The sequence below is a fragment of the Cherax quadricarinatus genome, chromosome 3 (assembly GCF_038502225.1).
Source record: "Cherax quadricarinatus isolate ZL_2023a chromosome 3, ASM3850222v1, whole genome shotgun sequence".
Taxonomy (NCBI): Eukaryota; Metazoa; Arthropoda; class Malacostraca; order Decapoda; family Parastacidae; genus Cherax; species Cherax quadricarinatus.
The window spans coordinates 64,134,288-64,156,340 of record NC_091294.1 but is presented as its reverse complement, the minus strand read 5'-3'; positions in this window follow the sequence as shown (position 1 = coordinate 64,156,340).

Genomic DNA, 22,053 nt, shown 5'->3' with positions numbered 1-22,053 from the left:
TCGCCCCACGTGGATGTCATTACGTAAATGTTATCAAAATAAACTGAAACATTTGGCATATTACCCAAGAACTTTCTCATCAGTCTCACATAGGTAGCACAGGCAGTTACCAAACCGAAGGGCATAGTTCTATATTGCATCAGTCCTTGGTGTGTAGGAAAAGCGGTGTACTGCTTAGAAGAAGGATCTAACATTACTTGATGATATGCCTGTGCAATATCAATCTCTGAAAAGAAGGAAGCGTCATAAAATTTGTGTAGATCGCTATCTATTAAGGGCATAGGCTCAGCATCCCACCGAGTTATAGCATTAAGGCCTCTGAAGTCAATAGCAAGTCTATATGAATTATCCTCCTTCTTAACCATGACTACTGGTGAACAATATGAAGATACTGAAGGTTCAATGATCTTTAGTTTTAATAATTTGTCTACCTCTCGGTCAAATGCATCCCTAAGGTGAACTGGAACTGGGTATAATTTCCGTTTGATAGGATTGTCCGTCACTAAGTCAATCTTATGGACTACCGTGTAGGTAACACCTGGAATATCAGTAAAGACGTCTGAAAAGTTACTCACACATTGAAGTAGTTCATGTCTCTTATGGTCATCCAAAGATTCATTAATATTAATGTTGGTTGCGCCCGAGTGGTCAAGAGTCACCAAGTCATGTAGTTCTTCATCATAGTCTAAGTTAAAGGTGTCAATTACGCACACTTTACATTCTTCAGTTGTCTTATCAAGTTTGTGTGGAAAAACTAAGTCAAAGTTATTAAGGCAGTTAACCGAATTTCTTCTGTAATATTTCTTATGGATGTTGATGTGATAAAGCTTAGGTTTCCCCTTGACTTCTATGAGGTAGTCAACTTTCCCACAAATTTTTAATACTTTATATGGACCTTTCCATGCTACTAATAATTTATTTGACTTGATAGGCAAAAGTACCAGAACTTCATCCCCTACTTTAAAACTTCTCTGACTTTTGGAATCAAAATAGGTTTTATACTGGTCCATTGACAAGCTTAGGTTTTTCGAAACTATGTCAGAGGTCTCTTCAAGTTTAGATCTAAGGTCAAGGAGAAACTGGTAAGAAGACTGAACCTCAGCATTTACCTCCTCATTAGTCCATAAGTCATGAAGGATGGCCAGTAGACCTATGGCCTGTCTACCACAGAGAAGTTCAAAAGGTGAAAACCCCAAAGAGTCACTGGGAACTTCCCTCATGGCAAACAAAGCACAGGGTAGGTAACGATGCCACTCCTTAGGTTTAAGGGAGCAAAGTTTCCTTAAAATGAACTTGAGAATCGAATGCTGGCGCTCAATCCTCCCATTACAGCTGGGATGATATTGTGTGGTGAAGAGAGGCTTCACTCCCAGAAGTTGGTATAGATGTTGCATTAAGTCAGATGTGAATTGTGTCCCACGGTCAGACAAAATTTCTCTAGGGATGCCCACTCTGGAGAAGATGGACAAAAGGGCTTCAGCTACCTCTGTAGTAGTTATGGTCTTTAAGGGAACGGCTTCAGGGAAACTCGAAGCATAATCAACTAATGTTAATATATATCTATGTCCCCCAGATGAAAGTGGTGATAAAGGACCAACGATGTCAATAGCTACTCTTTCAAACGGTACAGTAAAGATAGGCATTTTGACCATAGGTATTCGCCTGGTACCTCGGGAGGATGACAGTTGGCAAACTTTACACGATCTACAATAGGTAGTGATATCTGAGGACATTTTTGGCCAAAAATAGGTTTCCCTAATTTTATTTAAGGTTTTATGATGCGAGAAATGTCCGGCCACTGGCAGGTCATGAGCCATTTAAAGAATAGTCTCTCTGCATTGACTTGGAACAACGAAGATGGAATAGTGTATCTCATCTGAATTTAATTTGAATACTGACTTGTTCAAGATACCTTTTATATATTCAAATTTATATGAAAAGTTTTTCCTTTGGATAACTTGATTTTGTTTAGCGGCATTATGGCAATTCTGAAGAGAAGGGCAATTACGTTGTAACTTGACAAAGGAGTCCTTCGAAAATCAGAGTCAGGGAAAATCAAAGGATGGACAGTAGGAGAAGCCTGGGCTTTGGTCTGAGCCCTAGTCAAGACATTTATGGTATCGGAGGTGATATCTTCACTTTCATCTAACAAGTGAACCTGTGATCCTACTTCCTCGCTTTCGAGAGTAGCATCACTGGTTTTTAATCCCACATGAATATCGCGAGACATTGTCTCATCTGAACTTTCGAGGGGCTTCTCTGACTCTACAGGAAGAGGATCTGAAACGCTTATATCCATCTTTGGTGATGAAAGGTCAACCTCAGAAGGAAGAATGGCACCTTTTACATTACCTATTAGTACGGAGCAAGAAGTGATGGGAGCTAGTACGGCTTCAGACCAACCTGTGAACCATTTAGACCTAATGTAACAACGGATGGTAGGAAAAGTGTCCGTACGGCCCAAGTAGTCTGAAAGTATAGCAGAGGAATGAGTTTCTTTAAGGTTAGGGAACAGCTTATCAGAAATGACTATACATGTGGATCCAGTGTCTCGTAAAATGGTAGATACATTAAGTCCATTAACTGTTCCTGAACAGAAGGGTGCTTCTTCATTACAGTCTTTAAAACATCTTCCAACTTATTGGACCTTCTTAGAAGGACAATCTGGACGTTTATGTCCCTTAACACCACACAAATGACAAACAGGAATAAAAGAAGTCATTTTACTTTCCACTAGAGGCTTTGATTTCTTAAGGTCTGATGAACCCTAGCCCTTAGGGTTCGATCCCTTTAGGTCTTTATAGGAATTGTGAGCCTCAGCATAAAAGTCAGCAGCCTCAGCAACTTCCTCAGCTTTAAACAGGTTACGTTCTCTGATGAATGTTCGTATCTGATGGGAAAGAGCTGTCAGGAACTGGTCAGCAACCATGAAGTCTCGAAGAGATTCATAACTGTGATCATTCCTGAACTCTCTATCCAAAAGTCGAACAAACGAAAGAGTGTAACCTGTAACTGCTGAAAGTTCTGGCCAGGCTGTAAGGTGGCATACCTGAAATCTCTCCTGTAAGAATTAGTGGTTTTTTGGTATGCTTTAAGGATTGCCTTCTTCAGTAGGTTATAATTACATATGATATCCTGCGACAAAGTTGCATAGATATTCAAGGCTGTACCAGAAAATAACATTCCTAACCTGGTAGCCCAGGTGTGAGCAGGCCATTCACAGAGGGTAGCGGTATTTTCAAACCTGATAATGTATTAAGTTATGTCTTCCCCCTCTGTGTAGGGAGGTAAATTAGGTGTTGGAATATGTGCACTGACTGCACGTTGTTCCATTACTCCTTCCTCTAATTGTTGTTGTGTAAAAGTTAACTTTTTATTCTCTAATTCAAGGCGAGATTTTTCAAGCTCGCGATCCTTTTCTCTCTCTATTAACTCATGCTCTCTAGCTCTTTCCTCACGTTCTCTAGCTCTTTCCTCACGATCAAGTCTATCATGCTCTTTTTTGTCTTTGCGCTCTCTTTCTGTCTTTCTTGGCTTTCTCTTTCAATTCTCTCTCTCTCTCTTTTCTCCTGTCTTTCGAGTTTCTCTTTCTCCTTTTTCTCTTCTCTTTCGATTTTCTCTCTCTCCTTTTTCTCTTCTCTTTCGATTCTCTTTCTCTCCTTTTCATCTTCTTTTCCCTTTCTAACTATCTCTCTTCTCTCTCAATTCTCTCTCTTTCAAGTCTTTCCTGGATCTTAGCACTAATGAAAGATTCTAAATTTTTCCCTGTTATTCCTAACTTACTTCCAGCATTCATCCGAAACTGGTATTCCTCCATGCTTGCAAGAATAACTTAAACTATCAGGGGAAATGAAACGGGTATTAAAGAAAACGGAGGGTTCAATTCCTGCTCCGCTCAAACTGTAAATAAACCAGAGGGCTCGATCCCTGCTTCAATTAAACAACATGTATTAATGAAAACGAAGGGTTCTATGCCTGCTCCGAGCAAACAGTAAGTAGAATGGGGTCACTTGACCATCCAATCTTCTCACCAACAAATCAAGAGTGTCCTATGACAATTCCCTTGATATAATAAAGAGCTCAATGAAACAATTTGTCACTGGAAAATCTCGAGTCCCTAGAGTCTAATCCTCAAAAGTGTTTCAAGCTCAAGGTGGCAGAATTAAATATTATATCCTGCCTGACTTGACTTACAATAAATTGAGACCATAACAACCACCAAATCTTTTAAATACCTGCACTGTAGTCCTACCATAGAGAATGATTACTCATGGCTGGTGGTAACCGTCTGTGGTATGCGGCGTTGAAGTTCCAATGGTAGATTCGAGGAGTTGAATCTTGATTCAGTAGAGTTGATCATGGCAAGGTTGCCACTTGTGAAGGCTTACTCAGCCCTGTAACAACTTCAGTAAGTATTACTAAGGCTGGCTCCTCCTCAGGAAAATTAATGAATAGAAAAATAAATAATAACAGACAAACATAAACACTTTATTAAATAGAAATTTAAAATATAAGACACTTAAATATGAGATATTAATCCTACATTAAAGAAAATGAAAAATGAAAAATATAAATGATAACTTAATTCAACGCTAATTTATATAGGGGTGTCTGGTGTTCGTGACACTGTGTTGTTGAAATCGTAGCCGTTGCTGATGATGAGGTGGGGGTCGCAGGTGTTGGTTACGACCCACTGGCTAGTTCTTCACAGTAGATAGGGCCTTGAGTATTATATCCCGATGACTGGAAAGCAGGTTCTTTACTGCTGCAATGATGTGGGGTTACGTCCTGCAATTTCATACAGGTGCACAGGTAATTAAATCCAAAATGGGGAAGTCTCTGGACGTTAGTCCTTCTCCATCATTTCTTCTCGTTGATTGACAGGTGCCCCTCACTGTCATCCAAGCTGAAAAGATAGACAGGTTACCCACTGCTTAAAAATCACTCTCCATGGCAAGTACAATACCTAAAAGATGTGGTGACTATTACTACAGTCAACTTAGAGCAAAACTGAAAGGGCTAATTTTATTATTGGTCAAAAGTGACGCTTTCAACCAATAAATCCACTAGAATACAAGGCAGGCATGTACTTACAGTAGTGTTGGGAGCTGTGAGTCGAGTGATTTACTGTTTGACCAGAGCCCCACACGTCACCTTTCGGGGGGGGGGAGAAGAGGGAGGGGCAGGGATAGTGGGAGCTAGACTGATCCTACGTTAACAAGCAGCTGGCAATCAAACTATCACTTTAGGGGTGGGGGAGAAAAGGCGGGAGCTTGAATTACCCTACCTTTAACAAGTAGCCGGCAATGAAATTATCACTTTCGGGGAGGGGGAAAAAAGGCGGGAATAGCGGGAGCTTGACTTACCCTACCTTAACAAGTAGCCGGCAATGAAACTATTGTTACTATATACTCCCTCTCTATTCCTATCTATTGAACTTTTCCATCACACGGGGCCAGGAGCTGAGTCTCGACACCTGCAACCACAATTAGGTGAGTACAATTAGGTGAGTACACACACACACACACACCACACCCACCACACAGGAACAAGCACTTGTAAGCTGTAGTACACACGCAAACACACACATACACAGGATTTCGCACCGTCCTGTGAACTGACTATCTGAACCTCGCTCCTTCTCTCTCTCTCTCCCTCTCTTCCTATCCTAGGTAGAGACCTTTCTCTCTCTACCTATCTCTCTCTACCTATCTCAATATTTATCTATATCTCTCTCTCTACCTATCACTCTCTACCTATCTCTCTCTCTTCCCTCTCTCATCTCTCCCCTCTAACATCTCTCCCCCTCTAACCTCTCTCCCCTCCCATTATCTCTCCGCTTTCCCTATTCCCATCTCTCTCCCCTCCTCCCCTCTCTCTCCCCAAAGCCTCTCTCTCCTCCTAGCCTCTCTCTCCCCTCTCGCTCTTCCATCTCCCCCCTCTTTCCCCCTTCTCCCCCTCCCTCCCCCTCTCTCTCCCCCTCTCTTTGCCTTCTCTCTCCCTCTCTCCCTCCCCCTCTCTCCCTCTCTCCCTCCTTCTCTCCCTCTCTCTCTTCCTCACTCTCCCTTTTTTTTTTTTTTTTTACACAGGGTTTGACAAGGTTAAGGATCCCTAGCTTTATTGACAGCTATTTACAGGTTAAGGATTCCTAACTTTATTGGCAAGCTAAGAGCTGTTACCTACATCAGCTCATTTGAAAGCATTTTTATTGTTATGAGACATACAAGTAGGGAACAGGATGAAGTTGGAGCCATCTGTGGGCCAGCATTTTCATTTGATCAACTGACTTTATCTCGTTGACATCATTATGCTGTATGAATGTGTTCCATACTCGAGTCATCCTGGGTATGTATGATCTCAGATGGAGTGATGTTCTGGAGAAGGGTACAGCCAGAGTGAAGTTGCTGCTTTCTGCCTGTCTTGTGGCATTAAAGCTTGTTTCACGCTGTCCTCGAAGTGGATCCAAGTGTGGTATTTTGACAATATTGGCCTTGTACATAACAGTAAGGCCACCCACATCCCTCCTATGTTGAAGGCTCTGCTGAAATGACAGATCTATCCAGGATGGGTCCAGGCGAGAGATGAGACGTCTTGCTCTGTTCTCTACTCTGTCAAGCAGTCGCAGATGAGAGGGGGGGCAGGGAAACCAAGAAAGTGGAGCATACTCAAGGTGTGAGCGTACTTGTGCCTCGTACAGGATCTTGCAACCCCTACTGTCAAGCAGATGGGAGATACGGCGAAGTGCTGTAAGCTTCCTGGCTGCCTTGTTTGCAAGATTTACAACGTGGTTCTTCATGGTTAGTTTGGAGTCAAATTTCACCCCAAGGATATCAACTTCTTCTCCAGGTGCCAACATCCTCCCATTCATCCTTACTACTGCACCAGCATTACCATCATGGTGCCTAGAGACGATCATCATTTGCGTTTTCTCAGGTGCAAATGTTACTTGCCATCTATTTCCCCAAGCTGATATAGCTCTCAGCTGGCATTTCTTCTCTTGGATAAGTGAATGTCAGTGTACAGTCGTCTGCATATGCATGTGATTCTGGGATGAGATGAAGAAGGTCGTTGAAGTAGACATTCCATAACAATGGACCCAGCACGCTTCCTTGTGGAACACTTGCCCCAATAGGATGTCTTGCTGATTCCATTCCATTGAGAACTACACTTAGAGATCTACCATGAAGGTAATCACTGAGGAGACATAGCGTAGAGCCTGCAATTCCCAGTGCTTGAAGTTTTGCTAAGAGGCCCTGGTGCCACACCCGGTCGAAAGCGCCAGCAATGTCCAGTGCTACCACACAGCTGACTTTGGATTCATCCAGTGACTGGTGCCACTTAGTGGAGAGGTTTAACAACAGATCAGCAGCAGAGTAACCTTTCCTGAAGCCATATTGACGATCACAAAGTAGTGAGTGGTAGTCAAAAAACTCTGTCATTTGTCTTGAGATTATTGTCTCAAGGATCTTTCCAGTGATTGACAGGAGTGACACTGGTCTGTAGTTGCTGATTTCTGCTCTGCTCTTCTTTTTGTGAACAGGGACTACATTTGCCTCTTTCCATAGAGAGGGCCATTTACACTGTACTAGGCAGTGCTGAAAGATGCGAGTTAGAGGTGCTGCTAGCTGGTCTGCACATCTTCTCAACAATCTTGGGCTCAACTTGTCTGGGCCCACAGCCTTTTCTTGGTCAAGCGATTTAAGTAGGAAATGCACCTCCTCCTGCCTTATTGTCACCACTGACAGTTTTGACACAGTTCTTGCAGCTAGCCAAGGAGGGTCCCTTGCTGGATCAGGAACTTGCATTTTGGTAGCAAAGTGTTCAGCAAAGAGGTCCGCCTTCTCTTGACTACTAGTAGAGGTGGTCCCATCCTGTCGATTTAGAAGTGGAATAAGTTCATCAGGCAGATAACCTTGTCTGTCCTTGACCAGGGACCACCAGGTTTTGGAGCCTACCCTACCTGATGCTAACTTTCTTTTAGTGTCCACCTCCCATTTAGCAATGGCCCACTTTTGAACATCACCCATATGCCTACAGGCTTGCATGTGCAAGTTCCTGTTATAGGTGGTAGGATGTCTCTTATTCCTTCGCCATGCTTTGTACTTAGCAGTAGCAGCCTCTCTACAACGAAAGCCAAACTAAGGCTGATCTGTAGGCTTCGTCACATATTGCCGGTGAGGAATGTGTTCTTGTTGTAGATTAAGGATGTGTCCAGTGAAGGCTTTCACTTGGTTGTCAACATCCCCTTGGAGAAGAGCATTCCAGTCGGTGGTGGCATGCTCAGAGCAAAGGGCTGGCCAATTACCTCTTTCCCATAGCCAGGTTGTGCGTGTGGACTCCTCACCTCGTTCTGTTGGGATCTTAAGTGTCGTAAAAACAGCCTTGTGGTCAGACGATCCAACATAGTCGAGGGGTTGACAAGTGACTATGCCTTCTGCCAGATCACTCACTACTGGGTCAAGGGAGGTGCCAGAGATATGAGTAGGGAAATCAGCAAAGTTTCTCATGTCAAACACTGCAAGAAGGTCATCAAAGTCCCTCTGTATAAGGTGCTGGTTGAGGTCACCAACAATTATAATATGTTGACAGTTGTGTTGTAGCAGAAGGGAGTCAATATTTTCCATTAGGAAGTTGATAGGGTCTGCATGTTGCCACTGAGGTCTGTACATTGCACATGCTAGTACAGAGGTACTAGTGTTTATACAGAGCTAGAAGAATATCATTTCAAGATGTGTAGGGGTGGCAACATCAATGTGCTGGGCATGAACACTTTTAGAGAAGCACACAGCAACACCTCCTCCTTGCCCTTGCCTGTCTCTTCTCATCCATGAGGTGTAGCCAGCAATTCTTGCAAAATTTTCTGGAGTCCTGTCATCCAAAAATGTTTCAACAACAGCTATCATGTCGGGACGTCGAGTGTTCACAAAACTATGTGTGAGCTCTCCAACATTAGTAATGAAACATCTAATGTTGGCCGACAGGATGCTGATAGACTGGCTCCTCATGATGAAGTGGTCAGCTTGAGGTGGTGGGTGTGTAGGGAATGTAAGGTGCCTGCCCTTGAGAGAGGTAGGGTACTGAGGCAGCTGCAGGGATGTCAGTCTGTGGTCTTGTATAAGGCACAATCCCACCTGCTAGGCTGGGATAGGAGTAGCTAAGTGGGTGACGTGTGAGAGTGTTCACCAATTCAGAGATCCTGCTGGTTTGTTCTGAGAACAGGACTCTAAACAGGTGGCCCTGTCTGTCAAGTTCCTTTTTCTTCCGACACTGGTCCTCCTTATGTCCTTTCTTGTAGCAGTAGTTACACTTGGTATCTCGCAGGCAGTTGTTGGCAGTGTGCCCCTTCCGGTGACAGCGAAAGCATAGCCTAGGTGCCTGGGAGGGTGGACTAGGATTTTTTGCACCTCCTGTGTTTTGCAGATTTGTCCTCAGATTCTGCCGCTGGAACTGTGTTAGTGGAGGGTGAGACCACTGTAGATGTCTTCCTCCTCCACGTCCTCTGCCCCGTCCTCTACCAGTTCTGACAGATGTGTCCCTGCTGTTCGTACTTCGGCGCAGTAGGTGATCAGGTGCAGTGATAGTTCCCTGATCATTAACTGCACCGTTCTCTGGTGGAGAAACTCCTGGCTCAGAACTTGCTGACGAAGCACTGCTACCAGATTCTAGAATAGTGTCGGCAGGTGTGCTGACAGGTGTAGGATCAGAGATGGTATGTGCACTGTCAAGTAGACTGGCAGTGGCTGAAGCAGAGATGTCAGGTGTAGGAGAATTAACAGATCCAAGGCTTCCCTCGTTGCTGGGAAGAGGATTTGTTCCCTCTGTGGTGGTCAGAGGAATTGTGTTAGAATTCCCAAAGGTAGTGTTTTGAACTCTGTCAGTCTGTGGGACCTTAGCGATGACAGAATTCCACCAGTTGTTTACCCCTGAGTTAGGCTCAGTGTGGGACTTCCAGTCTTTGTCAATAGTGTCACCATCAGCTGAGCAGCCTACGTCACTTGATGCAGGCTTGCACTGGCCTTCTACAATAGCTTGTAGGTTATCTAATAATTTGAGGAGCTCATGAAGTGCTTCCCTGTGATGGATTATCTTAGCTGCAACTTTACAACACAGCCCAAGAGGGCAGTCTTGATCTTTGGACAGGAGTCCCTGAGGTAGGACTTCTGAACCTTCCTCCTGTAGCTCCAGGCTTGTATCCACATATACCACAGGATTATGGATATCCTTAAATTTTCTGAAATTTTCAACCTGGCTGCAACAAAATTCTTCTTCTGGAATGCAATCTGTGTGGCAGTAGTTGGAACAAGTAGGTTCCTTACATCTAAGAAGTATTTTGTCCCTTGTGGTATACCCACATACACTGCAGTAACTACTGGAACAGTAGCCAGATAGCGTAGATATTCTTGCTATTTTGCGATGTGAAGTCATCCCAGAGGAGGCTTGTAGGTTTGAAGTTCACAGGAGAGAGAGGGTGGTTGGTGGTAACGTGGGTGGGGTGGAGTATCGTGGGTGGGGGTGTTTATAGTGGGGTGGGTAGTGAGGGCGGCAGTGGGCCGACTAGCTGGAAGTGTTGCCTTCTCACTATCACTTAATAAACACTGTTTATGCTATCCACTTTTCCACTAAAGGAAGATGTTACACAAATCACTATGTTGCATTGTACCAGCCACGTTGTTATAAAGCACCAGATGCTAGTACATAGCACAAAACACATATAATATTAGATAATATTAGATGCTCACTCTGAAGGCAATAGTGAAGTAACTCCTAAAGCCTGCCTCTGTCCCCTCACTCACACCATGTCTTCACCATACCACACTTAAATATCACTGATATTGCTTATATTCACTTATATTCTTTCTCTCTTGCTCTCTCTCTTCCCCATTTTCCCTTCTCACTCTCCCCCTCTCCTACTCTTCCCTTCACTCTCTCTTCTCCCTCTCTCTCTCACTCTCACTCTCACTCTCACTCTCACTCTCTCTTCCCCCTTTTCCTTCTCACTATCCCCCTCTCTCTTTCTACCTTCCCTTCTCTCTCTCTCTCTCTCTCTCTCTCTCTCTCTCTCTCTCTCTCTCTCTCTCTCTCTCTCTCTCTCTCTCTCTCTCTCTCTCTCTCTCTCTCTCTCTCTCTCTCTCTCTCCATCTCTTCCCCATTTTTCCCTTCTCACTCTCCCCCTCTCCTTCCCTTCCCTTCTCTCTCTTTCCCTCTCTCACACTCTCTTTCCCCCTTTCCCTTCTCACTCTTCCCCTCTCTCTCTCCTTCTACCTTTCCCTTCTCTCTTCTCTCACAAAAAAAAAAAAAAAAAATGGTGGGGACTCGCAGGAACCAAGGATCAGATGAGAATGGTTCTGGTAGGGAGGAGTGGATGGAGGAGCAGTGGAAAAGGATGGAACAAGAGTGGGAGAGAAAATTAGGAGAGCTTTCTGAAAATATGGAGAAAGAGCTCTCTGTGAAATTGGAAAAGAGGTTGGAGAAGGAGACAAAGAATTGGGAGGCACAAGTCGAAACTGCAGTAGCCAAGATAAGGGTCCTAGAAGTTGAGATAAATAGGCTGAAGCGAGTTACAGGGGCAGTGACCAGAGAAGACACAGCATATGAAGCTGCGAGGCCGAACAGGAAGGAAGGAATTATGAATTATGCTAAGGTCATATCAGCCTGCCAAGGAGGGCCAAGGAGTGAAAGGGAAGAACAGCTGGGTGCAGATGGAGAGGGTAATAGGTCGAATGCTGAGGCACAGCTATGCTATCAAGAGCCACTGGAAAAATCAAGGGAGAAACTGACCATATACAGGCAGGATCCAGAGTCACAGAGGGTGAGGCAATGGGAGGAGGAAAGGGCAAAATCAGTGTTTATCCATGGGCTTCAGGAGAGAGAGGAAAGGACACACACTGAAATGCAGCAGGAAGAAGGAAAGGAGATTGAGAAAATCATCATGGAAATAGGTGAAGAGATGGACGAGATTGTAAATTTTCAGAGAATAGGGGGGTACTCGAAGGGGAGAAACCGACCAATCAAGCTGATTCTCAGGATGGAAACAATGCGGAACAGGATCCTCCAAGAGAAACCACGATTGAAATACTCGGAAGAGAGCAAGAAGGTGTTCCTAGACAGAGACAGAACACAATCAGAACGACAGCAGCTGAGGGAGAGGACAAAAAAGCGATAGGAGCTAGGAAGAGAGACAAGGATGGAACCAGCAGAGGTCAGTCAGAGCAGAACAGAACAGCAAACGTAAGCACACACACAACTATTCTCAGAACCATACAACCTATCACACCATCCCAACACACACTACAATCCATACCCACAGCCTCCACCCAACACCGAGTTATAGAATCCCACAGTATGCTACCAGGTCTCCCACCCTCACAGGCCCCCCAAACCACAGTGTTGGAAAGGAAACTGAAGGTATGGTACACAAACTCTGATGGAATAACAAATAAGTGGGAGGAGTGGCATGAAAGAGTCAAAGAGGCATCACCAGACATCATAGCTCTCACAGAAACCAAGCTTACAGGTATGATAACAGATGCCATCTTTCCAACAGGATACCAAATCCTGAGGAAAGACAGAGGGAACAGGGGGGTTGGAGAAGTGGCATTGCTGATCAAAAATCGCTGGAATTTTGATGAGCTGGAGAGAGGAGACAGCGGAGAAGAAAGTGATTACATACTGGGAACGCTTCACTCTGGAGGTCCCAAGGTGGTAATAGCAGTGATGTATAACCCACCACAGAACAGCAGGAGGCCAAGGCAAGAGTATGACGAGAGCAATAGAGTGATGGTTGACACACTGGCTAGAGTGGCCAGAAGAGCTCATGCATGCAGGGCAAAGCTCCTGATCATGGGTGACTTTAACCACAAGGAGATCGATTGGGAGAACTTGGAGCCACATGGGGGCCAAGATACATGGAGGGCTAAGATGATGGAGGTGGTACTGGAAAACTTCATGTACCAACACGTAAGGGACACTACAAGAGAGAGAGGAGAGGATAAACCGGCAAGGCTGGACATGGTATTCACCTTGAGTAGTGCAGATATCGAGGACATCACATATGAAAGACCCATTGGGGCCAACGATCATGTGGTTTTAAGCTTTGAATACACAGTAGAGCTACAAGTGGAGGGGGAAGCAGGAAGGCCAGGACGAATGAAGCCAAACTACAAGAAAGGGGACTACACGAGAATGAGGAACTTCCTGAACAGGGTTCAGTGGGACAGAGAACTGGCAGGGAAGCCAGTTAATGAGATGATGGAATATGTAGCAACAATATGGAAGGAGGCTGAGGAGAGATTTGTACCCAAGGGTAACAGGAATAATGAAAAAGCCAGGATGAGCCCATGGTTCACCCAAAGGTGCAGGGAGGCAAAAACCAAGTGTGCTACAGAATGGAAGAAATATAGAAGGCAAAGGACCAAGGAGAATAAGGAGAGCAGTCGTAGAGCCAGAAACGAATATGCACATATCAAAAGGGAGGCCCAATGACAATATGAAAACGACATAGCAGCGAAAGCCAAATCAGACCCGAAACTGTTATACAACCACATCAGGAGGAAAACAACAGTCAAGGACCAGGTAAACAGGCTAAGGAAGGAAGGAGGAGAGATAGCAAGAAATGACCATTAAGTATGTGAGGATCTCAACAAGAGATTCAAAGAAGTGTTCACAGAGGAGACAGAAGGGGCTCCAGAAAGACGGAGAGGTGGGGCACACCACCAAGTGCTGGACACAGTGCACACAACCGAGGAATAAGTGAAGAGGCTTCTGAGTGAGCTAGATACCTCAAAGGCAATGGGGCCAGATAACATCTCCCCATGGGTACTGAGAGAGGGAGCAGAAGAGCTATGTGTACCCCTAACAACAATATTCAATACATCTATCGAAACAGGAAGATTGCCTGAGGCATAGAAGACAGCGAATGTAGTCCCTATCTTTAAAAAAGGAGACAGACATGAAGCACTAAACTACAGACCAGTGTCACTGACATGTATAGTATGCAGAATCATGGAGAAGATTATCAGAAGAGTGGTGGAACACCTAGAAAGGAGTGATCTCATCAACAGCAGCCAACATGGTTTCAGGGACGGGAAATCCTGTGTCACAAACCTACTGGAGTTCTATGACATGGTGACAGCAGTAAGACAAGAGAGAGAGGGGTGGGTGGATTGCATATCCTTGGACTGCAAGAAGGCGTTTGACACAGTTTCACATAAGAGATTATTGCAAAAACTGGAGGACCAAGCAGGGATAACAGGGAAAGCCCTACAATGGATCAGGAAATATTTGTCAGGAAGACAGCAGCGAGTCATGGTACGTGGCGAGGTGTCAGAGAGGGCACCTGGACCAGCGGGGTCCCACAGAGGTAAGTCCTAGGACCAGTGCTCTTTCTGGTATTTGTGAACGACATGACGGAAGGAATAGACTCTTAGGTGTCCCTGTTTGCAGATGACATGAAGTTGATGAGAAGAATTCACTCGATCGAAGACCAGGCAAAACTACAAAGGGATCTGGACAGGCTGCAGACCTGGTCCAGCAATTGGCTCCTGGAGTTCAATCCCACCAAGTGCAAAGTCATGAAGATTGGGGAAGGGCAAAGAAGACTGAAGACAGAGTACAGTCTAGGGGGCCAGAGACTACAAACCTCACTCAAGGAAAAATATCTTGGTGTGAGTATAACACCAGGCACATCTCCTGAAGCGCACATCAACAAAATAACGGCCGCAGCATATGGGCGCCTAGCAAACCTCAGAAAAGCATTCCGACACCTTAATAAGGAATCGTTCAGGACCCTGTACACCGTGTACGTTAGGCCCATATTGGAGTATGCAGCACCAATTTGGAACCCACACCTAGCCAAGCACGTAAAGAAACTAGAGAAAGTGCAAAGGTTTGCAACAAGACTAGTCCCAGAGCTAAGAGGTATGTCCTACGAGGAGAGATAAAGGGAAATCAACCTGACGACACTGTTGAACAGGAGAGATAGGGGGAACATGATAACGACACACAAAATGCTGAGAGGAATTGACAAGGTGGACAAAGACAGGATGTTCCAGAGATTGGACACAGTAACAAGGGGACACAGTTGGAAGTTGAAGACACAGATGAATCACAGGGATGTTAGGAAGTATGTCTTCAGCCACAGAGTAGTCAGTAAGTGGAAAAGTTTGGGAAGCGATGTAGTGGAGGCAGGATCCATACATAGCTTTAAGCAAAGGTATGATAAAGCTCACGGTTCAGGGAGAGTGACCTAGTAGCGACCAGTGAAGAGGCGGGGCCAGGAGCTATGACTTGACCCCTGCAACCACAACTAGGTGAGTACAACTAGGTGAGTACACACACCACACACACACACACACACACACACACACACAACATACACACACAAACACACAAACACACACACACACACACACACACACACACACACACACACACACATACACACACACGCACTCATATACAACAGGCCTAGTGTCGAATCGACATTTGCCTAGGACAAAATGGTAACTAACACGCACACAGGCAAAATGACACCTCACTGTGACTTCCCTACACCTCTCTCTCGCTCTCTCTTTTTTTTTTTTTACACAGGGTTTGACAAGGTTAAGGATCCCTAGCTTTATTGACAAGCTTTTTACAGGTTAAGAGCTGTTACCTACATCAGCACATATGAAAGCATTTTCATTGTTATGAGACATACAAGTAGGAAACAGGATGAAGTTGGAGCCATCTGTGGGCCAGCATTTTCATTTGATCATCTGACTTTATCTTGTTTACATCAATAACAAAAAAAAGGCACAATTCCGTGACAGGAACGATACACAAATAACCCGCACGTAAAAGAGAGAAGCTTACGACGACGTTTCGGTCCGACTTGGACCATTGACAAAGTCACACTAACCAGAAGTGGAGCAGGACTGCTATATATAGGCAGGAAGAGGTGGTGGTAGTAGTAGTAGTAGTACAAGAATGGTATATAATACCGACAAGATGAAATTAAGACACATGCGCAACACCCAGGCATCTCTATCGTACACTCTTCGCCATCCAGCCAGCCACTGGATGGCGAAACGTCCACAACAAAGACACCCAGATGCCGCATATGTTTCTTAATTTCATCAGTAGTAGTAGTAGTAGAAGAAGAGGTAGTAGTAGTGGTAGTGGTACAAGTGGGAAGTAAGGAAGACGAGCCAGTCAAATACAAAGGAAGGGGAGCACTACAAGGGAGCTAGGTGCCCACAGAGGGAGAGCAAGCGCACAGAGGTGCGTGAAAGGGGAAGTGGTGAAATAAATGAAGAAGGAACAGAAACACGAGGCAGAAGAGAGAAAGAGAACCCAGAGGAGAAAAACGAAAGAGGAAAGGGGAAGAGGGAGAAGAAGAAGAAAAAAAGAAAAAATGATGAGTCAGGTTAAGTCACGGGTGTTCTGAAGTTTGGAGCATTTTACAATGTAGTGGGAGAGGAAGGCATCTACAGAGACGAAGCCAGGGCTAAGGTTCATACAAGGAAAGTTGTGTATTAGAGAGGATTCAACTAGACGGCGACTGTTCGAGTTGGAAGTAGGGAAGACAGTTTTAGCAGAAGACCAGTCAATAGGATGGCTATGATCTCTGACGTGACAGAAAAGAGCATTGTTAGTGTCGGCAAGCCTAACACTATTTTTGTGCTCCCTAAGTCTGTCAGAAAGAGATCGACCAGTTTCTCCGAAGTATTGAAGAGGACAGGAGGAGCAAGAAATAGAGTAGACACCAGGAACATCTGTAGAGGGAGGAGAGGTATGAATAAGATTAGAGCGAAGAGTGTTAGTCTGGCGGAAGGTAATCTCGATGTCTAAGGGACGGAGAGAATTGTTGAGATTAGAAAGACCGGAAATGTAGGGAAGGCAGAGGATAGAAGAGCTCCCAGGAGTAAAGAGTTTGGGAGAGAAATTACGTTTAGCACGTGAGAGGGCAGAGTCTATGAAATGGGAAGGGTAGCCAAGATGGGAAAACGAATCATGAAGAGTGGAAATTTCTGCTGGAAGGAACTGAGGATCACAGATGTGGAGGGCATGGAGAAAGAGGGAGATAAGAACACTTTTCTTGACAGGGGAAGCATGATAGGAAAAGTAGTGAATGTACATGCCACTGTGCATAGGTTTTCGGTAAACGGAAAAGGAAAAACCTGTATCTGAGCGGTGGACATGGACATCAAGGAAAGGAAGCAAGGAATTAGATTCCCATTCAGCTTTAAATTTAATGGAAGGGGCAAGATTATTAAGAGCTTCAAGAAAAGGTTGGAAGAGACTGGAGTCATGAGGCCACAGAGTGAAGGTTGCACATCGAGGGTAGGAAGAACAGTCTCGAAGAATTCCATGTAAAGATTAGCAAGGACAGGAGAGAGAGGAGAGCCCATAGCGACACCGGAGGTTTGAGAATATTTCCCTTGGAAGGAAAAGGAATTAGAGTCCACACAGAGGTGGATAAGATCAAGAAAGACATCAGTAGGTATAGGGAGATGTAGAAACCCTTCATGGGCCTTCTCTCTAAGGAAATCAAGGACATCATCAAGAGGGACATTGGTGAAGAGGGACTCATCGTCAAGACTAAGCATCTTACAGGTTGGGAGAGAGCGAACCCGTTCAATGAAGTCTTGAGAGTGACGGAGGTGGGCAGGAGAAAAAGTGCAAAGAAAGGGAGTGAGGGTTTTGGCCAGCCAAGAAGCAAGAGAATAAAAGACAGAACCTCTAGAGGATATGATAGGACGAAGAGGAATATCAGGTTTATAAGTTTTGGGAAGGCCAGAGAAATAGGGAAGAGAGGGACAGATGACACGAAACCGTTGAACAAGGTCAAAGTCAGGAGGACAAAGGTCGGAGAGAGTCCTTAGTTTCTTGTTGAAAGTTCTCTTGATGCGATCAAGAGGGTTGGAAACGAGAGGAGTGTAGGTACATGAGTCAGAGAGCAAGACATCAGCTTTACGGAGGTAATCCTCGCGATCAAGGATAACTACCGAAATACCTTTGTCAGAAGTTAGTATGACAATGTTAGTGTTGGATTTAAGAGAAGAAAGGGCAAGTTGTTAACGGCGTGGAAGGTGGTGATTCTTAGAAAAGAGACTAACAAGAGCAGGAAGGAGAGCACCACGAAAAGTGGACAAGTCAGGAAGATTACGGGAGCGAGATTGACGAAAGGAATCAAGAGAGCTAATCAGGGCAATACCAGCGCGAGGAGTAGGCGAAGTGGCAAAGAAAAGACCAAAACCAAGAAGTTCAAGCTCATACTGAGAGAGTGAGACAGAAGACAGGTTAGTAACACAGTCAGTGAGGGAGAATTTAGACCAAGGGCTAGCTGAGATGAGACGTTGAAGTTTGTTCTGTAGTTTGGAAGAATATATTTGTGTATTCAGGCAAGCAGTGTCAAAGGCAATGGTAGAGAGAAGGTTGCAGAGATCCTGTGGTAGAGCCGCAAAGAGAGCACGTTGACGTTGACGGAAAGTAAAGAAGACATCTTCAACCTGTGATTTAGTAGAAAGAATGAGCTGTTGAAGTAGGAGACGGGCATGATCAGGAAAGGGAGTGCCCAGTGGGTTGGTTTTCAGGAAGTGGGAGAAGGAAGGGGGCAGAACTTGTTCAGCAAGACAGTAATGTAGGAACCGAAGCTGATTCTTACGACGCCGGGTAGCAATAAGAGCAGCCTCATAAGATCGAAAGAGGGGTTTAAAAGAGGGAAGAACATTGAAAAAGTTGGAGAGAATATGACTCTTAACTGCGGGGTCCATAAATAACAAAAAAAAGCACAATACTCTGACTGGAACGACACACAAATAACCCGCACATGAAAGACAGAAGCTTACGACGACGTTTCGGTCCGACTTGGACCATTTACAAAGTCACACTAACCAGAAGTGGAGCAGGACGGCTATATATAGCATGAAGAGGTGGTGGTAGTAGTAGTAGTAGTAGTACAAGAATGGTATATAATACCGACAAGATGAAATTAAGACACATGTGCAACACCCGGGCATCTCTATCGTAGATGCTTCGCCATCCAGCCAGCCACTGGATGGCGAAACGTCCACAACAAAGACGCCCAGATGCCGCACATGTGTCTTCATTTATTTCACCACTTTCCCTTTCATGCACCTCTGTGTGCTTGCTCTCCCTCTGTGGGCACCTAGCTCCCTTGCAGTGCTCCCTTTCCTTTGCATTTGACTGGCTCATCCTCCTTATTCCCCACTTCTACCACAAACACTACTACTACCTCTTCTACTACTACTACTACTACTACTACTTTGCTCAGGACGTTTCGCCATCCAGTGGCTGGCTGGATGGTGAAGCATCTACAATAGAGATGCCCGGGTGTTGCGCATGTGTCTTAATTTCATCTTGTCGGTATTATATACTATTCTTGTACTACTACAACTACTACCACCACCTCTTCCTGCCTATATATAGCCGTCCTGCTCCACTTCTGGTTAGTGTGACTTTGTAAATGGTCCAAGTCGGACCGAAACGTCATCGTAAGCTTCTCTCTTTTATGTGCGGGTTATTTGTGTCTCTTTTACATCTTTATGCTGTACGAATGTGTTCCATACTCAAGTCATCCTGGGTATTTATGATCTCAGATGGAGTGATGTTCTGGAGAAGGGTACAGTGAAGCTGCTGCTTTCTGCCCGTCTTGTGGCATGAAAGCTTGTTTCACGCTGTCCTCGAAGTGGATCCAAGTGTGGTACTTTGACAATATTGGCCTTGTACATAACAGTAAGGCCACCCACATCCCTCCTGTGTTGAAGGCTCTGCTGAAATGACAGATCTATCCTGGATGGGTCCTGGAGAGAGATGAGACATCTTGCTATGTTCTCTACTCTGTCAAGCAGTCGCTGATGAGAGGGGGGGGGGCAGGCAAACCAAGAAAGTGGAGCATACTCAAGGTGTGAGCATACTTGTGCCTCGTACAGAATCTTGCAACCCCTACTGTTAAGCAGATGCGAGATAAGGAGAAGTGATGTAAGCTTCCTGGCTGCCCTGTTTGCAAGATTTACAACATGGTTCTTCATGGTCAGTTTGGAGTCAAATTTCACCCCAAGGATATCAACTTCTTCTCCAGGTGCCAACACCCTCCCATTCATCCTTACTACTGCACCACCATTACCATCATGGTGCCTAGAGACCATCATCTCTCTCTCTCTCTCTCTTTCCTCTTTCCCTTTTCTCATCGTCTCTGTCCCTCCCCAATTTCCCTCTCTTTTCTTTTCCTTCCTCTCTCCCTCCCTCCCTTCCCCCTTTCTCTCCCTCAAGCCCCCTTCCCACTTCCTCCACCCATCACTCTCCCTGTTCATTACCCTTGCTCTCCCCCTTACAACTCCCCACCCCCACCTCCTTTGTCCCTCTACCCATCTTTCTCTCCACCTCTCTCTCTTTCTCGACCTCTCTTTCTCTCCACCTCTCCCTCTCTTTCTGTCAACCTCCACCTCTACCCCTTGTGAAGGCTTACTCAGCTCTGTAACAACTTCAAACAGTATTACCAAGGCTGGCTCCTACTCAGGAAAATTAATGAATAGAAAAATAAATACTAATTCACAAAGATAAACACTTCATTATTTATTAATGCAAAGATAAAACATTGAAATATGAAGGTGTATCCTACTTGAAAGAAAAATGAAAAATGAAATGGAAAAATGACAATTGAATTCAACGCTAATATGTACAGTTATACTGGGGTGTCTGGTTGAGGTTGACACTGTCTTGTAGAAATTGTAGCCATTGCTGATGATGTGGGTGGGTCACAGGTGTTGAGTGACAACCCAACGACTAGTTCTTCACAGAGTCTATAGCCTTGAATAGTCAGTCCAGATGACAGGAACTCAGGTTCTTTACCACTGCAAAGATGAGGGGTAGTGTCCTGTACAATTAATCAGGTAGGTAGATAATGAAGTGACGTCCCAAGACCGGTTTCAGTCCGTCTCCTTCAACACTTCTCGTTGGTTGGCAGGTGACCTGATCTGTCATTCCAAGCTGGAAAGAGAGACAGGTTACCCACTGCTTAAGAAATCACTCTCCATGATAAGTGCAAGATACTTAAAAAGGGTGGTGATTATCCAAAAGTCTCATGGGGAGCTTAAAACTGAAAGGACCAAGTTTATTGTTGGTCAAAAGTGAAGCTTTCAACCAATATCCACTAGAATAGGAGCAGAGGCTTTTACTTACAGTTGTGCTGGGGGTTGTGAGTCGAGTGATTACTGTTTGGCCAGAACCCCATATGTCACCTTTTGGGGTGGGGAAAAGGGGGGAGGAGGGGATAGCAGGAGCTAGACTGACCCTACCTTAACAAGCAGCCGGCAATCAAACTATCGTTACCATATACTCGCTTGCTACTCCTATCTGTTGAACTTTTCCTTCACACTCCCCCATACCAAGACTTATAGTCAAGGAGTATAAGAAGAATAGGCGAGGAAAAAGTTCTCATATGAAGTCGCATAAGGCAACCAATCTACTGACTGTCACGACTTAACCAGTCAGAGAAATAATTGGATGAACCATTGATATACACAATATGGAACTTAAAAGCTTGGTGTGCTAATGTCCACCTTAAGAGGCGACTGTTGGTTCCCTTAAAAGTTTCTAGGTATATCAAAGGTTTGTGATCCGTTTCTAAAATAAATTCTTTTCCCCAGTAAATAAAATTTAAGTTTGGAGATACCTCACACAAGGGCCAAACATTCCTTTTCTATGGTGGAGTATCTCGTTTCTGCAGGAAGAAATTTCCAGCTTAGGAAGCATACAGGGAAGGGAGTATCATCAAGGTATTGTAGTAACACCACACCTAAGCCGGTATTGGAGGCATCAGTCCTTAAACAAAACGGCTTATTAATATCTGGAATTTTAAGTATGTCCTTAATCTCATCAAACTTTTCTCGAGCTACGTCGGAAAGTTCAAGAGGTTCCTTCACAGACTTTTCAAGGTAGTCAGATAAGATGCCTGTAAGAGCAGTAAGGTTCGGGATAAACCGTGCATAAAAATTTACAGAACCAAGAAAGCTACGCATGAGCTTCTTGGTTTTGGGGAATTTAAACTCT